This window comes from Sorex fumeus, unplaced genomic scaffold, assembly GCF_029834395.1.
Source record: "Sorex fumeus unplaced genomic scaffold, SorFum_2.1 ptg000045l, whole genome shotgun sequence".
NCBI classification, from domain to species: domain Eukaryota; kingdom Metazoa; phylum Chordata; class Mammalia; order Eulipotyphla; family Soricidae; genus Sorex; species Sorex fumeus.
Window position 1 is genome coordinate 10,610,319 of NW_026606102.1, and position 23,894 is coordinate 10,634,212.

Sequence of the window (23,894 nt, forward strand, 5' to 3'; positions counted from 1 at the left end):
TTTGAAGAGCTGTGGGTATCGTGACAGTATAAGTTAAATTATTCTGTATTGGTAGCTTTCATGGCATGTGCCCTCAAGGGAGATACAAGCAGGTCTTTGATTCAGTCAAAGCATCTAGACTCACTAAAGTTTGACCAGTGGCACCTTGCACTTGCTGCCATGAAAAAGAATAAGTGGATTTATTTATTATATTTTGCTTTTTATAATATTGTATGTATTTTATTGATATTGTATTGATTAAAAGTGCGGTTATGTGACATAAGTATCTTTTAAAAAACTTTTTTACTGAGTCACTGATTGGATTTCAGTCATACACTGTTAAAGGAAATTCTTTATATCAAAAAATTTGTCACTATATGGCTGAGAATGTAAGGGTTTTGGTCAGACCCACCCAAGATGTGAGTTTCATCATACTCTCCTTGGCAATGTGCTCCCAGGCTTGTCTTCAGAGCTTGCCTGACCTGTCCCCTTCATGACTCTGAGGGAAACAGAAAAAATATCCAGGTTCTGTTTTGTCCAGAGTCCAAGAGCAAATGCTGGAGTCATTTTTCTTTTTTACCCTAGGTGATTTGTATATTATTAAATACCTCCATGTGTGTCATCTTTGAACTTTACAAGACAGTTTATAAAATCTTTTGTAGACAGTGTTTGAGGTAGCTTACCCTTTATCAAAACCCAGTATTATCTTCCCCTTTTTGTTCTTCATGGACTTCATGTTAGAAATCCATTGGGTGGTAGTATGATTAACAGTAAAGACACATTTTTCTTCTTGAAGAAAATCGCTTCTAACTAGGTAGTAATGAGATAGATATTTGTATTTCCCTGTTCAAAGCAGCATTAGTCACACTAGCTGAAAGGGGGAAATAACCCAAGTTCTCATTGGTAGATAATCAATAAACACAAGGTTATATTTACTTACAGTGAAATATTCTTCAGTGGTGTGGTAAAGGGAAGTTCTGGCATATGCTCCAGCAAGGATAAGCATTTAAGATATTTTACTAAACTGTTAAGAGACAAATTTTGTAGTTCTCACTTATGTGAGATCTCCAGAGGAGACAAAGTAGAAATGGTGAATGTGAAAGTTGAATGACAGTTGTTAGGGCACAGAGGAGGGACCATAGGAATTAGTATCAGATGAGAGCATATTTTCAGTTGGTGGTGATTAGTGGAGGCAATGGCATATAATATTGTGAATCTACTTAGTATGACTAACAAAATGTGGACTTTAAAATGGCTAAAATGCTAAGTCCTGTTTTAAGTTTATTTTGCCATCATAAAAAGTAGTGGTAGTGCAGTGGGTAGGGCGTTTGCCTTGCAAGCATCCAACATGGCCAACCTGAGTTCGATTCCTCCGCCCCTCTCGGAGAGCCTGGCAAGCTACCGGGAGTATCTCGCCTGCACGGCAAAGCCTGGCAAGCTCCCCGTGGCATATTCGATATGCCAAACACAGTAACAAGTCTCACGACGGAGACATTACTGGGCCTGCTCGAGCAAATCTATGAACAAAGGTGACAGTGACTGTACATTAGGTGCATTCTGTTCACTTCATATGTTAATCTGTTCGATTCTTATAGCCTCTCATAAGTTATAAGTTCTATGAAATAAACATAATAATGATGTCCATCAAGCACATTAAGGACATTGCTGTGTCCACTTAATATGGATCAGCCCATTCAGTCCTCACAGCCACCCTATGAGGCAGCACCCATTTGCATTGTGCAAAGAAGACATCAAGGACAGGAAAATTTACATAACTTGCCAAATATAAGTGGCAGTAGTGATGGAGTCAGATACTCGGTGGTCTGATTCATTAGTCTTTCCATTCATTCAGAAAGACTGCATTTGTTTTATATATAATTTTTTATTTTATAACGTAGTTAACAGTATTTCATTACATTCGAAATTCAAACACCACCACCATTACACCTTCCCACCACCATATTTCGGGTGTTTCCATCCCAAAACCCAATCCCTGCCCCAAAGCAGAACCGAAATAATATATTTTGTTTTGTTTGTTATGAAAAACTGCTGAAAATGCTACAAAAAAAGGTATCCTTAGAGGAAAGAGGGTGAGGATTACTGTGTTCCACCAAGGGGCCATTAAACCCTTCTATAAGAGACCAGTAATGTGTTGTTAGAAGTTGAGCCTTGTGTGCATATATATATATATATATATATATATATATATATGAAAAAAAATTTCCTTTAAGAGTGGTTGCCTCCAACTTTGAACCCTATCAAATGTGGTGCAGTACTCTTGGAGTAAGGGTAGGGTGTGTGGTATGAGTGTCACGGCCGCAGTCCAGGAATAGTTTCACTTGTGGATGAGGCTCTGCCCAATGTGGCTGGTCCCTTGGAGCAGGGAAATCTCTCACCCACCCCCTTCTGGGGTGCCCAAAGTGAAACAGCCTGGCTTGGGGTCCGGCAGCATGGTTATAGTGACCATCATGTTATGCTCTCTTCTGGGAGAGAAGGACATTTGATCTGGATGGTGGCAAATAATGAGATTATCTGGCACCAGCCAGAGGTGGCTTATGGGCATGACTGCTGAGTCACCGGAGACAGGGGGGTATATGGGCAGAAGGACTGTATTTCTTATGATAAGTCACATACCCAAAGTCATCCAGCAAGTAAGAGGTAGACCTAGGATTCAGCCTCAAATTGGCCTGCATCAGAAATTGATGTATTTTATTTTTGTCCTTAGTTTTGAACCCCACATTTTAGAAGGAATGTAGGAAAATGAGAGTATCTAGATGAGAGGGGCGATACAGTAGAGGAACTAAAAATTAGGCAGAACCAAGACTTCTCAGCATAGAAATGGTCTCATAGAATCCACACACAGGAGGCAGAGAGCTTAGGATTTATAGAGAATTAGAGATCATCATTGATCCATTAGCATCATTTCTTTTTTTTATGTTTATTAGTGAAACACCATGAGGTAAAGTTGTAGATTTACAAATTTTTGTGCTTGAACTTCAATTATACAATGATCAAATACCCATCCTTCCACCAGTGCCCATTTCCACCACCATGGGTCCCAGTATCCATCCCACCCCCCAACCCTCCCATCCCACCTGCCTCTGTGGCAGGGCATTCCCTTTTGTTCTCTCTCTCCTTTTGGGTGTTGTGGTTTGCAAAAGAGACATTGAGTGGCAATCATGTTTTGTCTATAGTCTACTTTCAGCATGCTTCTCCCATCCTGGGAGGATCCTCCCAACACCCTTTATTTGGTGCTCCCTTCTCTATCTGAGCTCCCTTTTCCCCTAGAATGTGTGGCTGGCCTCCAAGCCGTGGAGCAAACCTCCTGGTACTAATCTCGGCCACTCTTGTGTGTTAGTCTCCTATTTTGTTACTTTATGTTCCCCAGATGATTGCAACCTTTCTATGTCTATCCCTCTCTTTCTGACTCATTTCACTTAGCATGATACTTTCCATGTAGTACCACTTGTATGTAAATTTCACGACTTCATCTATTCTAACAGCTTCATAGTACTCCATTGTGTAGATGTACCAAAGTTTCTTTAACCAGTCATCCGTTCTTCGACACTCAGGTATTTTAAAGATTCTGGCTATTGTAAAGAGTGTTAGCATCATTTCTGGGGTCCAGCTTATGTGAACTAACCCCAATGGAAAGATAGTTTCAAGGTTGTTCATATGGCACAATAATAAGTATTCAACAATCAGTTCTTCCTAGTTCTATACCTATCACCATAACAAGTAGTAATATCCAAGGGACAGGAGTGAACACGGTGATCAGATCCTTTATCTTGTCTGCAGACCATGTTTGAGTACTTGGCTCTTCCATCAAAAATCCAACTACCAAATAAACTGTACCCAGATCATTAAGATCCGATTGCAGGATTTAATGAAAAAAGGTCATTTGCGTGCATCACCTTTATCTAAATCTTCCACTCAAGAATGATTAAACTCCATTCAAGATAATTAAACTATCCCCAAAGATAGATTCCACTTGACCCTAAACTACTCATTTTGATTCTTTAGCTGGACAAAAAGAGAACAATGGGAAAACCCTTCTTTCAACCAAAGTACTTGGTCATTGTAGGCAGAGTATCTGATACCTGGGGGAGAGGTAGGAAGAAAATTAAGTTAAATGTCTTCTTTGTGCTTCAGCTTCTCCAGCTCTGATTGATTAGCATCAAGCTTCAATAACCTCTGGATTCTGCCTTAGCCTCACACAAGCTTGAAGAAAACTGGGAACGGATGGAGTATGTTCATGACAAAGTATAAATTATGCGTACTGACCACCACTTTAACTGTATCTGTCTCTCCAAAAGTCTGTGCAGTAGAAGGAGCTGACTTGTTTTGTATGTTCTTAAGGCATGGAATATAGATTGGGTGGCATAAATTTACAAGAAGCCATTTAAGTTTATCACAAAGAATAAGTTTCTGTCCATCAGATGTGTTAAAACATCAGGTGAGTCATCTTCTGTTAGATATGGGCATCCTTCCCTAGGAATATCCTAGCAGCATGTCTTTGATAAGGAGACAGTTGAAAGGGTCAGGGAGAGGATGAGATGTTGAACGACATCATATCTACATTGATTTCTAAGACCAGTTTCGTAGTTCTGTTTCTCCCTTAACACCATTCCTCTTCATGTAATTTATCTTCAGATCAAGTGATGTTTTTCAAAACTTCCCTTGGTGATTACAAGCAGGAACAGTTTACTTAAACCTTTGTTATGACCCATCAGGGAATGGCTGAATGATGCAGGGTAAGAGTCTGTGAAGTGAAAAGGAAAACCAAGTCTTTGTTATTTGGGATGATAAATTTTAGTTGTTTATCTTGTGTTCCTACTCAAGCTTGACTGCACTTCTTTTTTTTTCAAACCAAGAAAAGAAACATTTGCAAAACGTGACAACAACTAGAATTTTAAAATCCTAAAGCTGTCAAAAATGTTTTGATCCCAATTACAGAGACCCTGTGCAGCAATTTACACCTTGTCTGAAATTTCAAAGAGCTCCTGATGCCAATCCTTATATGAAAAAAAATTGTTTTATTATTAGCATGTTGCAGGGCATAAATCAATACTGAAAGTTGCTCATATGCTCAGACACCCAAGTATTGCTAATATGCCAACGGGATCAATGTGAAAGCAGAAAATGTCATATATAAACTTCCTGTGATTATTTATAATGGGGCAGTATCATGTCAGATATAGAAATGGTTTTACTAGATCCTCAAATAACACCCCTGAATGGCAAAAGTCTTTTCTTCATTTTTTTAATAAAAGAATCGAGGTTTTGAAAGTGTCCTTGAGTTGGCTGTGGATTTACTACAGATCTTCCAGTTTCATGTCCTGCCTGTCCTTCCAGGAAATCCCATTGACATTGGCTCTCCAATCACAATTTTATTCTATAGAATAAAAAAGCTGTCCTATAAAGTAAACAGAAATGGGCTGGGGAGATTTCTCAAAGGGCTTGAATGTCTGTCCTGAATGCATAGTGCCCCAAGTTTGAACCCTGGTACTCCATGCCCCATCTCAGCACTTAAAGGTGTGGATCTGGTAGTCCCTAGCACCTCTGATCCCAAGCACAAAGCCCTTCAGCCCACAGAACTTGGCTGAACATATCCTGAATTGATGTTCAGACTTTAACCACAACTGCTGAGAAGCACCTCCAAAATAAAAAATAGCATTTAAATAGTATATAAATATTGAAGGACCCTAAAGATGAGTGTTTTTCTTAGGATAGAAACATTAGTCTGCATCAACTTTTCAAGATCACATACTTCTTTTTGCCACCACTTCTTTTGTTCTTTTGGCTTAGCGGGTACTTACTTAACACAATTAGGTACACCCTGTGAAATATCTTCCGCTACCTATCAAGTAGGTGATGGTATTGTTACCAGTGTATAGTTGTGAAAACTGAGCTCCCAATATTCTTGGTAGCAGAGTTATAAAGTCATGGAGCTGAGATGGAAACCTTAAGTGTGACACATAATCCTCAAAGCTAGTAATGCACTAGCAAGATTACCATCTTGCCTGAGTCACAACAATCCCACTCACACTTGTATCACAGTGGCTCTCAGTTCACTGTGTGAGTCTAATTTTATCCAATGATTGTACCTCAGGGCCAGAGATCACTGTCTCATGTTCATCTTTTGAATCCCCAGGAATCCAAGCAGCACATGGCATAGAAGTACCATCTAGGATGCCCTGGCCTCAGTGTGACCTGGTTATGGGGACAACTTTCCATCCTCAAGACCAATTCAAGTGGGATAAGCTCCAGCCATATATCTAATCCTCTGATTTTATTCAGAAAAGCTTTTCAAACTTAAATGTGAATAACTAACCCAAAGCTGGAAATAACCCTGAATCTCCTCTAATATGTAGAAATAAATTGATAAAGTTTGGTAATGTTATAGTCTGTTTAGGCCCACCCTGCTTTCTGCTCCCAAGATGATGGTATTAAGAAGCAGGACCTTGGACAGAGATGAATTCATGGGAGTAAAGTCCTAATGGATGGAATTTTGATCTTTATAATAGAGACCCCAGATTGCTCCTGAGCTCCTTTCACAATATGAGAACCCAGCCAGAAGGCACTGTCTGTAAGGATCTATGCCTAATTTGCCAGATATGCAATAAGTCAGGCCACCATCTTGGACTTCCCAGCCTCCCAGCCTGGAATAAAGCAGAGTTTCTTGTGTATGTTTCCTGGCTAATGGCATTTCTCTAAAAACAGCCCAAGTGGACAAAGACAGGTATGGTATTTTTAGCAGTGCATTCCTGAAGGTTTTCACAAAAAAATGTGAAACTCAGCATATGAAACAGCTAACCAAATCAGGGAAGAGATACCCATTATTTTTAAAGGCTTGGAGGTCTAAAGAGTGTGTGTGTGTGTGTGTGTGTGTGTGTGTGTGTGTGCGTGTGTGTGTGTGTGTTCTTGTATTTTCCTCTTCAGGATATACTTGCTAATGGGTCTCTGTCAATGGGTAGATTAATAAAGCCCTCTCTTTTTGTTTTTCACTGTTTACCTAGCTAGTCCAGTCACTTTCACATACTGGTTGCTCGGAAATAATACACTGCAACTAAATTGACTTAGTGACTAAGAACCAGCACATACTCAGAATAATAGGACGATAATACAGAAGAATTGTAGAGTGATCCAGCATTGTATATTATTCCTCATAAATATAGGGGTAATGATGTTTTAAATGCAATGGCTACACCAAAATTTTAGGGCTGATTTAGTAATTTATTCCTCAGTGAAAACCAGATGTCACCTTACTTATGTGTCATCCAAATTAGATCTGTTCTTTCTTCAGTTCTGACTGGTTGTTTAGAATGGAGAGCAGTAGGGTGTCATGGAGAGAAAATGAGATAAAGGAAAACTGGTCCTGCAGAGGGTGAAATAGTGTCTAGGACCCTCCCAGACTGGTGGAAGACTGGCCAGGAACCAGCAGCTATGGTTTATAGCAGGCTCTCCTGACTCCAAAAGCCTACCTTCCAAGGAGGTTTTTACTCTCCCCATTTTACAAATCAGTCAACTAATGTTCTTGGGAAAGACTTGCCCCAGGCTGCTACGTGTAGCAGGACTGTGAGTTCTGATTCACATTTTATAACTCCTAGGCTTGTTTTCTTTCTTCCGCTTCAAAATTCTTCACTTGACTGCTTCTGTCCCCAAAAGAGGTGTTTTAGAAATTGATGTAGACATTTCTGGTGGTTTCCACTTTGGAGGGGAAGGATGTGGTAAATGCAGGAATTTGTTAGGGACCATGGATGCCAGACATGCTACATTGTACAAATAATCCCACATGACAACAATATTTCTCACATCCTGACCTTCTTATGTCTTTCAGAGACATTGGGAGTCATTCATGTAGATGAAAAACCTGTTTGTAATGAGTTTATCTAGAACCTACCTTGACTTGACTTGTAAGGTAAAGGTAAAGGCCCTCCCGTTGATCGTCGATTTGCTCCAGCGGGCCCAGTAACGTCTCCATTGGAGACTTTGTTGTTACTGTGTCTGGCATATCGAATACTCTCGGTAGCTTGCCGGGCTCTCCGAGAGGGGCGGAGGAATCGAACTCGGGTCGGCCATGTTGGCCGCGTGTAAGGCGAACGCCCTACCCACTTGTAAACAAAGATATTTATGCCATACGTATACTACCAAATGTTCTAGAAATGTAAGTGAGCAGAGAGAAAAATGTGCTTTTTTTTTTGCTAGAAACTCAAAGATATGATAAATATTTCAATTTAGGATGAATACTAGTTGTCCAGGCTGAATGATGGACCCAAGAGGTCAGAGACCAACTGCTAATTTTCAGAGATAACAATATAAAACCGAGAGGTGGTGAGCAGTCGTTGTAAGAGTCCAATGAGAACAATCTACACAAACACGCAAGGACAGCAAGAGCAAGGCACATGGTTTCAAGATCCCCAGCTCTAGCATGTGACGTTAACTAGCCCACTCATTTATAAATGAAGAAGCCTGGAACCCAAGGCCAAACAGCACTCTCTTGGGAGACCTGCCAGATTTCATGGTATGAGCATCTCTTAGGACATACCTGAGTTGTGCCCTGGTGATCACAAAACAGGAAGTAGGAGGTGTCCTCTTTCTCCTCCTCCTCCTTTGCTTTTCCTTCCTTGGGTCTGTGCAGCCTTTCTCTCTCTGCCTTCTCCATACCACTCATTGGCTCCTCTGCTTCATGGTTTAGCCTCCCACATGCCCAAGAGCAGCCCCAGATCCATTTTAATATCAAAGAGACTGAACATCTGAAGGGAAAAATTGGGTTTCTGTATGTTTAGTGTCTTGTTGGATGATATCGGATTTTAATTTATCACAATAAAAAATCAATTTATAGCTCAAAACCAACATATTTTTAGAAATTGGCACTGTCAGGAAGCTGCCTCTGTAAGATAATTTAGGTAGAGGATAATTCCCGACAGGGGATAAAGAATGTTCCTATTACCCTGGAAAAGGAGACTGTGAATGTTTTCCAGCAGATCTGGTAGACCCAGAAATGTAATATTTTTCCTCTTAATGAACCATTTTATAAATGTTGGTCTTTAAGGAGGTAAAGTAATATTTTCTGTGCTAGCTGCTTTTGCATGCTGGGTCTCATTTCATTCAGCCTCCTAAGATCTCAGCTAGGAAAGTGTTATTATTCCCATTCCACACATAAGGAAACTGAGAACAAGAGAGGTTGGGGGACTTACAGTCAGTCAGATAATAAATAAAAAGGTAGACTGGGTATAGACCCCAACATGGCACCAGGGTGAGTCCCATTGCTCTTTCATATTCCCTTCCAGGGCATAGTTTGTCCTCTTGCAGATCAGTGACCATTTCTTTGCTCTCCAGGAGAAAAGCTGAGCTGTGCTGAGAGTTTGCACCATACACACAGACCCCATGACTGAGGTTTCTCGGCTATAGACAGGACCACTGAAGAGATATGGGGGCCAGGGAGCTCAAAGATGCAGAACCTTTAGTGACCTCAGGGAGGCTCCACTGTGTGCCTCTTGTCTTCTCAGCTAGAAGCTGGGGGTCCTTCTGCAAACTTTTTCAAGGACCAGAGAGTAAACCATAATTTTTCAGGCCACATGGTTACTCCAAGCGCTTGAATTTTGCCCTTTGAAGCTCAGTAACCACCTGAAACAATGCATCTCAATAAACCAACTTAGTTCTGCAACACTTTCTTGATCTAAGCAGGTGACTGACTCTTGGGATGTTACCTACTAAGTTGGATATAGATGATGATAAAGAGACTTCAGCACCCAAGGTGCCCTGTGAGATGAACACTTTCTGCAGATCTCAGGTCCTTTATTTGCTATTCCTTGATGGCTGACTTTGGAATGGGTGCAGATTGCTTTGTATCAATTTGAAAGAGAAATACTTAGCTCTGAGGTATTGCCTTTAGTTATTTCAACTGATTTATGGGCCCTTGTCCTCAAACCCCATGCTCAGTTCTTTGCATACATTTCTCCCATGGAAATCTTACCACCTACCTCTGCGTTTCATAGTGAGATCCCATGCTACAGATGCAGGGACTGAGGATGATGGAGGCTAGGTTTGTTGATCAGGATTGCTCTGAAGTCTGTATTCCTTTCTTTACTCAGCAGATATCCATTAAACATCTCCTGCACATCAAGTGTATTCTCAGAGAGGTGCTGACAATGGTGAACAATTCCTCTGCTATTGTGGAGTTTGCATTCAGACATAGGGAGATAGAAAAGAAACAGCGTACATGCATAAATAATATCCTCTGTGTGGAAACAAGTCAGACAAGGCTGGGACATTTTCCCCGCTGCACTTGGTTGGCCTTGCAAAAGGGCTGTGGTAGCATGTGTGCATGGTAAATCACCAGCATAAACGTGCTTGGGGAGCTTCCTATAGTTTTGAGGGTCAACTGAGTAATGGAGAAAGACACTTTTGAAAATGCTCATCCAAATTCCAGAGACCGTTATACTTGATAAATCAGAGCTACCCATTTGGGTGTCTCTGCTTCTATTTAGATTCTGATTGCTTTATATGAGGTCTACTGCTTATTGTTTTTCTATCTCACGCATTTGTTTTAAATTTTAATTTAAAACTCATTTTCCGTGACTGTGCCTCGGTTACTTAATAGGCACTTCTGTCTTCTATGAAGCCACTCCTCGCCCACTCTCTATCAAAATGGTGATGCTGCAATTAGGCACAGATCTCACAGGATGGTTCTTTGTGCTTCTTTCAAGTACTCTGTAGTGAAGGCTTGAGCTGGAATCACATTCATAGCCCTGGGTGCAATCAAGGGATGTGTGTCAGAGAAAGTGAGCCATGGGGTCAGGGTAAGAGCCTGGCAAAATCCGTCTCTCAGCAGAAAGTTTCATCTCTGGGGCTGAGATGACAAGTGTCAGAGATCGGATCTTTCTGTCAAAGGCCTGATTTTGAATCTTCTCTGAGACATACACGTGTAGGTTGAACTGTAATAATGCCAGCATCAATAATCAATGCTAATGATGATGACATACTTATTGTCTTAGATCATTTCGTGAGTGCATTCTATCTATCTCATTTCATACTTCCATCACTCATCGAATCTTTAAGTCTCAGCTCCTCTTTTGGAGGATGTGACGGGCAGTGAACTAGCCAATCTTTATAACAATCTTCCAAAATAGATGTATTATCTCTTGTTTACATAAAATGGTATTGGTATTCTAGGAGTTTCTGTGAATCACCAAGCCTGTCTCAATTAGTAAGAGGTTCCCTGTCCCTCACTTTCTCTCATAACGCTCTAGTGTGCCAGCCTAGGCTAGGAAAAGTGGAGTGAATCTTTTTTTCATTACTGACTTAATGTTACCAGGAACAAAACGCTTCGATGATTTAATGTTACCTGAAACAAAATGCTTTGATGCTTTGGGGTTTCATTTTTATCATTTATTCTTTTGGATGACATCTCTCTCTCTCTCTCTCTTTCTCTCTTTCTCTTTCTGTCTCTGTCTCTGTCTCTCACTGTCTCTCTCCTCTCTCTCTCCCCTCCCTATAAAATGAACAGAGACATTATGTCCTCTTCTTTTTATGTCACGTTCTCATAGTCACTCCTTTTTTACTCTTCACTCTGCCCATCATTTATTAATGAAGAAAAGCCATGCCAATTTGGCCAAACATGCCCATACCCTGTTTCTTTGCAAATGTTAAAGGCAGGGAGATTTCAAACAAGCAGGAAAAGGTAGAAGTGAGCAGTTTGGGAGAAGGGTCCATATGTACATAGTTGATGAAGGGCCTTTCATTTTTAGTCATGGAGGAGGCTCCCAGGAGCTATGTGCAGACTTAAAATTGAATTTCCCTTTGTCATGTCCAGGCAGCGCAGACTTCTTTGTCTACTTGTATCTACCTAACACATTAAGCCCCAGTGGGTGACATCTGCATATAATGACAAAGAATGGCTTGAGTCAGAGAATGGCTACTCTGTCCCCTCTGTTGTCATGGCCCTGCACAGATTCATTTTGCTCTGTCTCTTTCCCAGGTGGCTAAACTTGGAGATGAACTAAGGTTGTATATAACATATCACCTCTTACTTCCTGCTTTACAAATTATCTCATTTCACAGGTAACATATTCCCCTAATATATTACCTGACAGCCAATCCTGGAGTCATTTATTCCCTTTCTTCATACCTTTTTGGCTTTCCTTTCCTCCTCCTTTTCAGTTTCCCTTTCATAGACAGGGAGATCTAGTCATTTTTTCCATCTACATTGTACCATAGATTATTTCATGTACTGCAAAGTGTAGAATAACCTATGCATAACCTGCAGGAGCAGATAGTTTCATATATTCAATACCTAGAGGGGATACTGGAGTCTCATAGAGGCAGAGACACTTTTTATGAGTGCCCACTGAGTGATGTACTAGTATCACAGGGTTTCTTCCTGGAGATGAGATATTTGTCAGAGGAGGGGAGCCCTCCCTCTGAGTTGGTCAGCACCCCAAAATTACAATGCCTGGACACCCCAAATCCTGAAGCAGATATACACATGTTTTGATCCAGGGATGAGAGAGAGAAGGTTCACCTGGGGGGAGATAGTGAGACATGACCCAGGAGTGATACGTCACTATTGATAGCGAACCACCCACACTCTCCCTCTCAGTCCTCATGGTCACACTTATGAACTGGTTAATATTGATCCCCATACTACTGGTCAAAGCCAAGAACCTGGAGGGCGGGGGGCGGGTGCAGTGGTGCGGGTCAGAAAGCTACAGATGCTGTGGACACTGAAGATGAAGGGACATCACAGCTGTCTTCCAGCTCAAGATCTCACTCGCTGATGAGTCATCATTAGGGTATGTGATGCAACGATTCAACCCTAGGCAAGCTCCCTTCCCATGATCTCTGCTTTATATTTCTATACGGTCACCCCACACTCACCTTCCTCCCCCTACTTCACTCATGCCCTGGCTCCAGGATTGACTGTCAGTATGACAGACTCCACAAACTATTTAGAGAATAGGGAGCTTTCAAATCTGCACGACAGGAGCAGGGAAACACAGCTTCCATATGTAAGCGTGAAACCCTTGTCCATCGTCTGGAGACAAAGACCTGCATTTTTCATAATAGCTAAGAGACCATATTGAAGTTAAAAAGATTAAAAGAATTGAAAATAGAGATGATACTGGCAATTGTTCACACCCCAGACAGTCATAACCTCTATTTTGAGGAGAAGCTGTTTTGTCTTCAGTACATATGGTTCTGAGGAGAGAGCATGAGCGTGTGAGCTGCAGAAATGCCTCATTGCAGGATCGGGTGCAGTGTGATGCATTCACCACTGTGATTTGACAGATGCGCTTTCTCATGTTGATTTCTGAGCTGTCAAAACCATGTTTCTTCCCACTGATCTGTAGCTCATAGGACCAATCTAATGCTTAACAGAAACTTCATCTGATACAATGAAAACAACAAGCAAAAGATCTCCTATGTTTGAAAATTTCTTTGTAGCTTTGAAGGTGCTCTTACCTTTGTGTCCCCCCCCCAACTGATCTTCACATGTGTCTTTTATCTGCCCTTTTACAGTTTGGTGGACTTGGAACCAGAGAGGTTAATTGACAGCTCACACTAACACAGTGATAATTAACAGAGACTAATAGTTATTTTTATTTATGGTCCTTTCTATTTCTAAAAGTAGAATCTGTTTTTTTTTCTAGAAAACTTACAAAATACAGAAAAGTTTCAAGTGGGAAAAATACAAGTGATCTGAAACAGAATGCTTAGTTGCTAATATTTAGATGTCTATGCCACCAGTCTTGACATAAATATAACTTTGTTTCCTAATCAAAGTTATACTGCACATGAAGCTTTGTAACCTATTTTTTACCACATTTTTATGTTATTTTTCTATAGCACCATTTTCAGTCTTCTCATTATGTAAAATATGAGTAAAACTTTAACAAACACAGTATTTATTTATATCTACATCCTTGGGTCACTGTATGCCCTTGGTTATATGCTCTCTCTGAAACTGAGCTTAGGGCAATGTTATTAATTCTTTGTGTATACATAAATGTTCTGGGCACATCTTTTTGACTCCACCATTCAACCTGCATTAACTTATGCCTCAGAGACCTGGGCCCTAAGAAAACAGAATGAGAATGCTATTTGAGTCTCCCAAAGCAAAGAGGAATCGAAAGAGCTATACTTGGAATATCATGTTTCACTCAAGTGAGAGAAGGAATCCAGAGTTTTGACCTCTGTGGACAATCAAGAATCAGGGACGCTATCTTGTTTGCCAAGGCACCGAAAATCAGATGGGCCGGACACATAATTGCGATTTAGAGACAACCGCTGGACTAGAGCTTTTACCAACTGGATTCCATGGGACGTCAAAAGAACTTGTGGCCGCCCACCTATGAGATGGTCAGACTTCTTCGTCAAAACCCTGAACAAATGGTTTGAGGCTCTTCGTGTTCCTGAAGCAAGCAGATGCTATTGGGCTATACTAGCACACGATGGGGACAAATGGAGATGTTACTGGCGCCCGCTTGAGCAAATCAATGATCGATGGGATGACAAGTGATACAAGTGATATCACAATGTTACAATTAAGAGAAAACTTTCCAGTCCTTTCTTTGTTTTTATTTGGGGGTCACAGCTGGCACTCATAGGGCTTATTCTTGGTTCTGCATTAAAAAATTACTCTTGGCAGGTTCAAAGAACCATATGGGATTCAACTGAGGTTGATCACATGCAAGGCAAGTGCCTTACCCACTGTACTACTGCTCTGGCCCCAGTCCTTACTTTGATAGATTAAGATTTCTGACCTTTAACTTTAAAATGAAATGTATTTGCCGTTTATTTCTCTCATAAAGTCATACAGTCTGGGGCCAGGGAGATAGCTTAGTAAACTGGAGCACACACTTTGCATGAAGGAGGCCTGGGTTTAATCTCCAGCACCACATGGTCCCTGAGGACTGCCAAAGTCAACCCTCTGAACAAAGAGCTAGTAGAACCTGAGCACCTCTGGGTAAAGCAACAAAAGGTGGGTGGGGGAGTGCTGGGGGAAAGTACACAATCTTAGAAAGTCGGTTTAACCACCCTGAGCATGAGATTTAATTAAGGTGATGACCTTGGTCTTCTTTGGAGACCAGTTGAGTAATTCAGGGAGAGAAAATACAGATTAAAGGGATTTACAAATGAGTAGTCCTTTATTTTTGTAATAACAAAGAATAAAGGTGAGATTTGGAAACCATCACTTGATCACTTGATCAGTTCAATGCACATATGCTCGCATCAGATGCATCCATCGAGGACCTGATGGTACAAGCACAAAAGATCAGGTACATCATCATTGGTCTGACCGAGATGAGAAGGCATCAATCACATCACGCCATTTTTGACACTGGAGAAGAACTGTTCCTTGGAACATGCAACAAAAGAGTCATTGGTTAGTGTCAGTGTCCTTGTCAACATGAACTTGGCCATTAGCATGGATTCATTTGAATGCCTAACAACCTGAACCAGACGATTACACTTGAATAGATGTGACTCACTGCCGGCAGTTTCTATCTTTGTTGTCTATGCACCAACATCTAGTTTTGATGAAGAAGAAATTGAGAAGTTCTACGTGGAGCTGGAGAAGTTCTATAAAGAAGACCACACCTTCTATAAGAACATTGTCAGTGATTTTAATGCCAAAATAGGACCAAAAAGATCAGCCAAAGGACTCCACATCAGGACCCATGGCCTAGAATGGAACAAACAGGGTGAGAGATTTTCTGAGTTCATCATGTCAACCAAGACCATCCACAATAACTCACAATTCCAGAAGGCTGAATCTAAACGTTGGACATGGGAGTCTCCCGGTGGACGATTCCACAATGAAATTGACCACATCATATTCAGGCAACAGTTTTGCCTGACCAGTTGTCGCTGTTGTCCCAAAATTCCAAATGGAATCAGACCACCGTCTCCTTTGTGCAAAATTCTACTTCATGGAGCGGGGATTCGAAAGGGCTGCAAAGGTTAAGAAGATAACTCCCAGAACAACAACCAACTGGGAAATCTTTGGCACTATTGCGGCAACATGGGAAGATGCCGTCATTGACAACATTGACAAAGAATATGATCGACTAGTTCAGCACCTCCATGGTTGAAAACCATATGAATGAATAAACTCTTTCTTTGATATTCTTCATTTTAATAGATACATAATTTATGAAGTGCAGGTTTCTTGAACAGAGGGATACAGACTAGGCTCTATTCTAATTCAGAATTAGTAGGATCCCAAATAATGCGATTGAGTGCAGCCTCTTTCTGGAGATCTGCAGTGCCCCCCTGGTGCTTATTGGCTTTTCTGCCCACAGCTCCTGTGTTCTTGCTGCTCAGGTCAGATCATCTAATGAACCAAAAGCACCTGCAACCTCTTGCAGTATTTCCTCTGGCCTCAAGTCCTTGCTGCACAAATCTGCCTTACTTTTCCTTCTTTTTATGTGACTAGATGCATATTATTGAGATCACTAAGGTGGACTATCCCACTGATTGTAAAAGTTCATCCTTAAAAGTAGTCTTGACTCTAGTCCGCATCTTAGACAAGTTATTTGTTGTTCTTTGCTTGAGCATCTCATCTGTAAAAATTAAACCTTGCATCAAACATTTGCCAAGCAGGCGCTTCCTAACAGGCAGTGGGATGTGAAGATGAATGCAATTATCCCCCTTCCTCCCTAAGGCTCCTATTCTAGCAGCCAAGTAAACAACCAATTATACAATAGGGTGAGAAGCAAGATCATGGGGTGGTCACCTCACTTCCAGTTCAGATGGGTGTGTGTCTATATTAATGACCTGGGAAAGGAAAGTAACTAGACTCAGTCTGATTCAAAAAGCAGAAGAGACTTAATTGAGTCATATGAAAACACAATATAGGAGATGCTGTGCTGGGCACAGCATCCCTGATTTATGCTCTCCAGTGTGGGAGAGAATCCTCTCCCCCTTATCTCCAGTAGCCCACCACACTGGAAGGCAACCCCTATCTGTTCTAAATGTGGTGTGTTTTCATTTTTCAAAAAAAATGAATCACCATGGGATACACAGTTACAAAGCTGTTCATGTTGGGTTTAAGTCATACAATGTTCCAACACTCATCCCTCTACCAGTGTACGTTTTCTACCATCAATGTCCCCAGTTTCCCTCTCAACTGAAACTCCAGCCTATCTCTCCATGGCAGGAACTTTCCTCCCTCCCTCTGTCTCTGTCTCTGTGTCTCTGTCTGTCTCTGTCTCTATCTTCTCCTTTTAAGCATTATGGTTTGCAACAGAGCCCGGCAAGCTACCGAGAGTACCCATGACATACTCAATATGCCAAAAACAGTAACAACAAGTCTCAAAATGGAGACATTACTGGGCCCGCTTGAGCAAATCAATGAACAACGGAAGGACAGTTTGTTGTTTGTTGTTGGTTTGCAACACAGATACTGAGAAGTTATCATGTTTGTTCCTTTACCTATTTTCAGCACACAATTCTTTTTTTTTCTTTTTTTTTTTTAGTGAAACACCATGAGGTACAGTTATAGGCTTACAAATTTTGTGCTTGGGTTTCAGTTATACAATGATCAAGTGCCCATCCCTCCACCAGTGCCCGTCATCCATCACCACGGGTCCCAGCATCTCCCCCCACCCCCCCATATCCCCCGTCCCATCCTGCCTCTGTGGCAGGGTATTCCCCCTTGTTCTCTCTCTTTTCTTTTGGGTACTGTGTTTTGCAAGAGAGGCATTGAGTGGCAATCATGTTTGGTCTATAGACTACTTTTAGCATGCTTCTCCCACCCTGGAAGGGTCCTCACAACACCCTTCATTTGGTGCTCTCTTCTCTATCTGAGCTTCCTTTTCACCTAGAACGTGTGGCTGGCCTTCCATTCATGGAGCAAAATTCCTGGTACTTATCTCAGCCATTCCTGGGTGTTAGTCTCCCTTTTTGTTGCTTTATGTTCCCCAGATGAATGCAATCTTTCTGTGTCTATCCCGCTCTTTCTGACTCATTTCGCTTAACATGATACTTTCCATGTAGTACCACTTGTATGTAAATTTCATAACTTCATCTTTTCTAACAGCTACATAGTACTCCATTGTGTAAATGTACCAAAGTTTCTTTAACCAGTCACCTGCTCTTGGGCACTCAGGGTTTTTCCAGATTCTGGCTATTGTAAAGAGTGCTGCAATGAACAAACAATTGCAGATGTCACTTCGACTATACCTTTTTGCTTCTCTGGGATATATTCCCAGGAGTTCAGCACACAATTCTTATCCAAAGTGATCATTTCCAACTATCTTTGTCATAGTGTTCCCTTTTCTATCCCAAATGTAAAGAAAATATAGTATGAGACAAAAACCCAAGGACAGTAGAAACAAGGGCCAGGATGCTTTTCATTATCTTTATTTCACCTTTAACTTCTTTCCCCCATTCACACTCTTTGCCCATTCCTTTAGCTAACTGCCCTTTACCTGCAGGCCACTCAGTCCAGTCACAATTTCTCTGGAGTTCTTCCGTGAACTTCTTCCTTAGTTAGGTATCCCTTATCTATATGGTTCAATGCCAGTCTCTTCTGTTATCATACTCATTTAAACATGTTATGCAAAGGTAGCAGCAATCCACGCACCATCAGGGGATGAGAGGATAAACAATATGGTGGCCACATTCTAGAATAAACAATATGGTGGTTCATCGTCATAAGAAAGGCTTCTCTGCTTTCTGTTACAACATGGTTGAGCCTCTAAAATATTATACCAAGAGAAATAAGTGACACAACAAAGAGATACATACTGGTGACTCCTCTTAGCAGAGGTTCCAAAAGTTTCAGAGTCAAAAAATAGCTGAGTGGTTGCCAGGGGCCTAAAAACTGAGGAGAGAGTTAGGGAATTCTGACTTTCATAGGAACAGAACTTCCACTGGGAAAGATGAAAACACAGGGAAGGGACAGAAGGGATAGTTTGCAGTTTTTAGGTGTTTAATTGAACACAAAGATTATTCAAATGGAAATTCTTATGTGATATACATTTAAGCACCATGAGAGACTGTGTTAGAATTTGGTGTATCCTGACAGTTTACCTTCACCATGGTTTTTCTGCAGAGTGTTCCCAGTGCTAAGCAGATCCTTAAACTGGGTAGATGCTCACATTGAAATGAGAAATTCAATTAATGAATGAAGACATCCTCTATGATTGCAAAAATGATCTTCTACCTTCATCGTATCGATTCAAAGACCTTACAGAGACCAGGGAAGTGGTTAATGTCCAAGTCAGGCTGGAAAGCCAGTTGTTGTCAACCCCAATCCAAAAATATTCTTTTTGCCTGGCCAGCTTCCCTTGCTGTCACTTTCCACACACAGTTAGATAGAACCCAAGAAGGGAAAGTCAAGTAAATGAATCTGAAGTGCCATTTCTTAAATTAAAAATGATTTTAGAAGACTGAAAAGAGGATGAAAAAAGAAGGGGGAGGAAAGAGGCTGATAGAAGACTTTCCCTGGGATACAGTCACTTTTCATTTGCTTTTTATTTTTTCCAATCTCTTGCCATGTAACCAAAAGAATTGGAATGGGGAGATTGATTGGGCAATCAGTTGTTTCCCAAGGGCTGCCATAGAATCCCAGTCTCTTAGGTAATTTAACCTAGAAGGGGGTTTTGCTGTAGGGAACAGCCCACATGGTTGGCAATGGACAAGATGATTTAATAGGGCTCTTCCTGCCCTAATTGCTAATCCTCCTTGTGGGAGCCCCCTTCTCATGCTGCATTAAAGACACCATTAATTTGTTTGTGTATAAATTCAAGCTACTTCAGAGAGGCTCCCATTCACAAGTCCCTGGCTTGTCCCCCCACCCCCACCCAATGAGGACGTACGGATAAAAAAGATGCATTATACATTTTATTACCTTGTCCATGGAGCACATGTGGTAACTATAAAGTACATTCATGTATAGTATGAATAACTGTCAGGGTAATTGATAAAGTAGCCTGTAATAAAGGTAGCGAAAATGGCATTCCTAGATGCTGGGGTCTCTAAGTGCTCCAGAAGGGGGGGCAGGAGGGCACTAAATAAATTCCGTCTTTCAGAAATTGCTGGCATTTTAAAAAAAAGGAGCCAACCAGAATCCTTAGGCCTGCATTTCACTTTCAAGTGTAATTATTTTATGTTGCAATTCATATCTGCTGACACATTGGAATCAACTCAAATAAAAGGAGGCCATAAATCTTGAGTTGTTTGGATTAAGCACGTGCTATTGCTGGAAGAAGACTGGGGGGAGGCTTCCCCTATGTGTAAATAGTTTAAAATAATCAGTGGCTGGAAAAGATGGGGATGCAGTGAAATCGTGCCCCCACCCCCACTGCCAGCCATCCTGCCTGTTTCCGTGGAGCCGAAGCACTGGGAGGAGCATCTCTCGGTTATAGTGGATGAGTTGTAGTTGGCCCTTTCAGTGGCGTTTATAACAATGCTAGCTGACACTCGCATTTACTGGCTTCTGCTACATGCCAGCTCCCTCTGCATAGCAGCCTTTTATCTCCAATCCCACAGAGAAGGGCTGCAGCTGTATTATCTAGACCAGAGGTTCCTGGACTTACCTGGCCTAACTCGCACTTTTCAAGGGTCAAATAAAACCACTCAGCAGTGCTTGGAAATTTATCTTCTTTAAGCAAACAGGAAGTGCCCCAGTTACCTGTGAGGCCACTACCTCAACCCCTCCATTGCTCTAGGGCCTCCCAAGAGTGTAGTATTGCCCACTTTTGGAAACAATGGGGGAGAGCAGCATTTTTCAGTTGGTGCCGTATGGTACCCTGTTGGTTCCTGGGATATTACAATGGGGGACACAGGAGAAAATTGTGTAAATGGGCCCACAGAGCTAGATTAGGGGGGCAACTGGTAGACCAGGGGAGGGAGAGGTCACAGAAAGGAAACCAGGTCAGAGGGAGTCAAAGTTGGAAAGAGGTTGAGAAACTTGGTCTAGAGTGTGATTTAACTATCTATAGCCCAGTCTATTCATTTGGAAGTAGAAATAATTACAAACCCACCCACTTCCTGGGGCTGTTGGGAGGATTAAGTCTATTAGATAAAGCACCAATCTGAGTCCCTGGCAAAAAGCAATGCTCAACCGATAGGAACTAACAGTATTTTTTCTGCTATTCAGATGAGGAAAGTAGACACAGAGATTAAAAGACTTGCCCAAGGTGGGTGCCAGAGAAATAGAAATAGTACAGTTGGGGGCTGCTTGCCTTGCACATGGCTCCCCCAAGTTCAGTCCCAGGCATCCTGTATGGTCCACCGGGAGTAATTCATGAGTGGAGTGAGGAGTAACTTCTGAGCATCACTAGAAGTAGCCCCAAAACAAACAAACAAAAATCTGATGTTTCCTGATCCCTGCAGCCAGCCTAGATGCAGACCCAAGAGTGAAGAAAAGAAGTTCTATCAGGACGAGTCTATAAACTCTCTTTCCCCAAGCTTTCCATTTTCTTTGGACGCTGAGAGTAAGGGCTAGAAAGGAATTGGGTGACAATATGCTAGAAACACCTTCGAGAGAAAATAGATCAAACTGAGCTTGGAAATGTATCTAGAATTTAGATTATATACTCAGTAGGAAAGATTCGTTCTTATTCCCAGTTCTGCTTATGAGCCGGATGATCTTGGCAATGTATACAAATGCTATGGACCACAATTTCTACATTCCTTGCTGGTGGCCACAGCCAGCGGTGCTCAGGAACGACTCCCAACTCTGCACAGGGGTCACTGCCAGCAGTGCTGGGGGACCATGGGAGTTCTGGGGTTGAAACCTGGACCTCCTGCCAGAGAAGCATGCAAATCCTGCCATTTGAGCTATATTTCTAACCACAAAAGTCAATTTTATAGATATCCTATTATCTACAGAACCCAGTCCTGAATGTAGGGCATAAGTGCCAGTAAATATCTGTAAAGTTCTTTGGCTTCAGACTGGAAAAGAATAGCCTTTGGAGCAAAGGTAGACATTCATGTCACAGTTCTGCAGCAGTCTTGCTGTGTGATCAGCTCTCTGACCCTCCGTTTCTTCATCTGTTAAATAGACAAAGTGTTCTTAACTCTCCACCCCAGTTTCACAGCAGGTGTGAGACACCAATGTGATGGAAAAGAAATGAACCTTGCAAGCACCCTGCAGGTAGGTGTCCCTGTTTATTACAGGGATAGCTGTCCAGGGCAGAGCCCATCTGGGCCCTCATAGGGGCAAAGGTCACCTTGGAAAGGCAGTTTGTATACTGAGAGAAGAAACTCTTACTTTTCATGGCAAGAAGATTTCAGGGTTTCTCAGCCAAATGACTCTTCTTGCCTCTTCACACCTTAATTGGAGAGAGAAGAGGGAGGAGTCGATTCAGTGCCTGGAATCACCGGGCTCCTTCCCTGCAGGGAGGAATTAGAAGAGCAGTGACTATCTTGGCTTTTCATTTTGCTGTCTGCCCGGTGATGTTTGCATGGTGCTGGGAGAAAGTCAGTAAGATCTCTATTCAGGATAAATGCTAGTCTGCTTTGTACCGAAAGATCTATGCCAGGACATACAAAGACTTCTCTCCATGGTGTTCCTATTAATTCATAGCAGTTATAGAGAGCTGTAAAAAGCCACCTAATTACTTCTGCTTCCTGCTGCATATTTCAAGGATGGCAGGTAGCCTAGTAGATTCAAGATAAGTCTGTATTAAAACCATTGGGATATAGTCTTTTTTTTTTAACCCTCCTCTTGCAATCACTGTCTTCATTTGTGAGAGAGAATATCGGTCCCATGAACCGTTATTCTCCTGTCCTCCCTTTATCCTTGTATCAATGCACTGAAGTAAGAGAGACACATGACTTTTGCTACTGTACCAGTTTGGCCCCTTGTCAAATGAGGACAATCACGGAAATTATTTCTAAAGAAGCATATTGTTCCTGTATAAACTCCAGGAGTCTGTTAGGGTCACACACACCCCTCTTGCATCCCCTGCCCCATGCACCCACTCTACCAGGTTACTGCCAAGCTATATGCTTTGATCATAAACTAGTCATCTAGGAAGAAAACTCTTTTCTCTTTGTGCTGTGAGCTTCTGTGAGCTCTAGAAAACCCACCTAACCTGAGGAGGGGTTTCAGAACCTCAGATTTTATGTGTCAGGAGCACAGGTAACAGCCTAGATCTGCAGCTCATCACAGAAAGGGGCATGAGGGGGCAGGGGTGGGGATAGGGGTGGAACAGCCTGTAAAATCTGGCTTTTATTTCAGGTGGGAGTGGCAGAACTGAATTAACTTGTTATCCAGCTATCTGGCATCTCTGAGGCTAGTTTGGTGTGTGGGGAAGTTCTTTTTTACCTGGTGTAGGAAACACTGACTGAGGCCATAAGGAGAAAATGAAGGGAAAACTAGTGTGTGTGTGTGTGTGTGTGTGTGTGTGTATGTGTGTGTGTGTGTGTGTATGGGGGTGGGTAAAATTCTTTCTTGGGTGCACTCACAAGAACCTCTTCCTCGTCACAGAAAGTTCTCTCACACCCGGCTGTCTTGAGGCTACCTCTCTGCCCTGTGAAGCAATGCCCATCTCATCTTATACTTACTGGGTACCAAAGCTGTGCTAAGTTCTCTATTATCTCCCCCAAACATTTGGCTGTTATTTTCACATTAGCCTCTGAGAAACCCAAATCTCAGTGTCCCTGGCCCTCCGCATGGTGGATCTGGGATCATCTCCTCTGAAAGCCTGCTCTGTGCCAAGGCCCTGAGTTGATGACCCTGTAGCCACTTGGCAAGATCCTGGGTCTGTGCCCATGTGGCCTCTCCTTGCAGCTCCTGAGGTGAAGGTGCAGCTGCAGAGTGGCACTGGCCTGCAGCTGGGCTGGGGTGTGAACGGTAATGATGGACACCTCACTTGCACCCATACTTTGGGTAGGGAGGAACTTTCTTGTACTCATCACTTTAAATTCTCCCAAATCATCCCATCATAGAG

At 41.9% G+C, this 23,894-nt stretch overlaps 1 protein-coding gene across 4 annotated transcripts in view; it reads left to right on the forward strand.

Annotated features, from left to right (window-relative positions):
• The window catches only part of DAB1 (DAB adaptor protein 1), a 413,306-nt gene that overhangs the window by 279,946 nt on the left and 109,466 nt on the right, over nucleotides 1-23,894 (forward strand). The window lies entirely within an intron of this gene.